Consider the following 3,534-nt stretch of genomic DNA (forward strand, 5'->3'; position numbering starts at 1 on the left):
TCAGCACTAAGCTGCATCCCAGAGACAGGTCTGTACACATCACGTCACAGACCATGGGACACTCAGCACTAAGCTGCATCCCGAAGAGACAGGTCTGTACACATCAACGTCACAGACCATGGGACACTCAGCACTAAGCTGCATCCCCAGAGACAGGTCTGTACACATCACGTCACAGACCATGGGACACTCAGCACTAAGCTGCATCCAGAGACAGTCTGTACACCTCACGTCACCAGACCATGGGACACTCAGCACTAAGCTGCATCCCAGAGACAGGTCGTAACACATCACGTCACAGACCATGGGACACTCAGCACTAAGCTGCATCCCAGAGACAGGTCTGTACACATCACGTCACAGACATGGGACACTCAGCACTAAGCTGCATCCCAGAGACAGTCTGTACACATCACGTCACAGACCATGGGACACTCAGCACTAAGCTGCATCCCAGAGACAGGTCTGTACACATCACGTCACAGACCATGGGACACTCAGCACTAAGCTGCATCCCAGAGACAGGTCTGTACACATCACGTCACAGACCATGGGACACTCAGCACTAAGCTGCATCCCAGAGACAGGTCTGTACACATCACGTCACAGACCATGGGACACTCAGCACTAAGCTGCATCCCAGAGACAGGTCTGTACACATCACGTCACAGACCATGGGACACTCAGCACTAAGCTGCATCCCAAGACAGGTCTGTACACATCACGTCACAGACCATGGGACACTCAGCACTGTGAGTGGAATGAACTGACCACAATGTAGTTGTTCCCCCATATTTATTGTGCATTTTTGTGCTATTTCCCTTCCTTTATAGAAAGTGTTTAAGCAATTAGAGGTTGCTACTACTTGGCTGTTGTAAATGTTGTGTCTGTCATCGCACCAGCTATCAACTGCACTGTGTGTGACTCAAGCCATTACTAAACATGTAAATATCCTCTACTTATTCTTGTTTATCAGTGTTTTTACAATCTAAAACCATGGACTTTTCCTGTCTTTTTGTTCTACTGAGATTGTCCTGTAAGGTCTGTCAAACATCTTTAAACAGTTGGTTTATATGTTTGAACATGTAACGGCCCATAAAGAATAGCGTAGGGATTTGATTTGGAAAGCTTACAGCTTTTCAGCACGGTATAAACACAACAGCTGACCTATCCTGGCTTTGAGAGAAGATCCATACATGAGGAGCAATGAGAGAATATGTCTGGACAAATGAGAAATGAATATTGCTTTTTAGCAACATATGTAACACATTTCATAATTTCTTCAGACAATCAGACACATTGCCAGCATTTGCACATGTCACGGTTCCTGACCTATTTATGTTATGTGTGTTATTGGTCATGGACTGGGTTGGTGGCCATTCTATGTTTTCTGTTTCTGTGTTCGGTTTTGGGTTGCCTTGGTAAAAAAAAAAGGCTCTTAATAGAGCCGGTGTTTTGCGTTTTCCCTCTATTTAAGAGTACATATTTAGGTAGGGTGTTCTCCACTGTTTGTTTGTGGTGGTGATGTCCTCCTGTGTCGTCGATGTATTACCATACTGGATGTTTGGCTGTTCGTTCGTTTTGATTATTCTGTTCCTGTCCGTGAGTTCTACGTTTTTAGTTTACTATCATGTTCAGGTTTCGGCGTACGTCCTTTTCTTGTTTTGTATTTGTAAGTGTTTTGTTTTCGTGTTGCCATCGTTTTCAAATAAAGAGATGCTTATTTCCTAATGCTGCGTATGGTCCACTGATCCTTCTCTCCTCTCCTCGTCGAGGATGAGGAAGATAACGGACACAGCCCTTACAGAATCAACCCACCACGCTAGGACCCAGCTGGCAAGGGTAAACTCAACGGATTAGGACAGGAAAAATAAGAAGATATGGCATTGGACGATATATTGATACGGACAAGGGTTGCTACACATGGGAAGATATCCTGCTCGTAGGATCGCCTCCCATGGGAACAGCTGGAGGCTACTGAGGAGGCAGCTAGAAAGGCTACCGGATATTTGAGTGAACGCGTCTGGCAACGGAAGCCCAAAAAGCCCGTGAGTAACACCCAACAAATTTTCTTGGGGGGGGCTAAGAGTAAGTGGGCCAAGGGCAGGAGGAACCTGTCGCCCGACTTCCCAGGGCTTACCGTGGAGAGCGGAGTACGGCAGCGCGCTGTTACGCAGTAGAGTCGCACGGTTGTCCTCCTGTACAGTGTCATAGCCCAGTGCGGTTTATTCCAGCTCCCCAGCACTGGCAGGGCTGATGGTTATTGAGTCCAGGTGTCCATGAGGCCGCTCAACGCGTCTGGTCTCCGTGCGTCTCCTCGGTGCCGGCATACATGCACCTAGCCTTACCATGGTTTCCCGGTATCGCCTACATAGGCCGGTGCGGTTATTCCACCTCCTCGCACTGGTCGGGCGACCGGAGCAGTCAACCAGGTAAGTGTTGGCATGCTCAATGCTCAGAGTGCCAGTACGCCTCCACGGTCTCCGTAGTTTCGGCGCCACCTCCCCGCCCAGCCTAGTGACTACAGTGTCTACACCGCCCTAGGCTACATTGCGTCTCCTGAGCCCTGTTCCTCCTCAACGCACTCTCCCTTATGCGTGTATCTGCAGCCGTTCCTCCAGTTCCGGCTCCACGCACTAGCCTCCTGTGCGTCTTCCATGAGCCCTGTACACACTGTACTCTTCTCCCCCTACTATCCTGATGTGCTTTGTCCTCAGCCCGTGTCACCGAGTGCCGGTACCACGCACCAGGTATAGAGTGGGCTTTGAGAGTACAGTGTGCCCTGTCCCTGCTCCCCGCACTAGTATGAAGGTGCGTGTCCTTAGCCCGGTGGCCTCGTTTGCCGGCACCACGCACCAGGTCTACAGTGCTCCTTATCCGCTCCAAGCCATCCGTCTCACCAGCGCCATCCGTCTCCCCAGCGCCATCTGAGCCATCCTTCTCCCAGCGCCGTCTGAGCCATCCGCTTCCATGAGCCTGCCAAACCGCCCGTCTGCCATGAGCCTGCAAACGCCCGCCCTCTGCCATGAGCCTGCGAGGCCGTCCGCCAGACAGGAGCCGCTAGAGCCGCCACCAAACAGGACTGCCAGAGCCGCAACCAGACAGGCTTCGCCAAGCCGCACCAGACAGGATCTGCCAGAGCCGTCACGACTGCATGAGGCGTCGAGAGCCGTCAGCCTGCCATGAGCGTCTAGAGCCGTCAGCCTGCCATGAGCGTCGAGAGCCGATCAGCCTGCACATGAGCGTCGAGAGCCGTCAGCCTGCCATGAGCCGAGAGCCGTCAGGCCCTGCCTGAGTCGTCGAGAGCCGGCGCCTGCCCTGAGCGTCGAGAGGCCGTTCAGCCTGTCCATGAGCGTCGAGAGCCGTCAGCCTGCCATGAGCGTCGAGAGCCGTCAGCCTGCCATGAGCGTGAGACGTCAGCTGCCATAGCCGAGAGCCGTCAGCTGCATGAGCGTCGAGAGCCGTCAGCCACCATGAGCGTCGAACGCAGCGCATGAGCGTCCAGATTCGTCAGTCAGCCAGGAGCTGCCCTTC

This window comes from Salvelinus namaycush, chromosome 7 (genome assembly GCF_016432855.1).
Source record: "Salvelinus namaycush isolate Seneca chromosome 7, SaNama_1.0, whole genome shotgun sequence".
In the NCBI taxonomy this organism is placed as follows: Eukaryota; Metazoa; Chordata; class Actinopteri; order Salmoniformes; family Salmonidae; genus Salvelinus; species Salvelinus namaycush.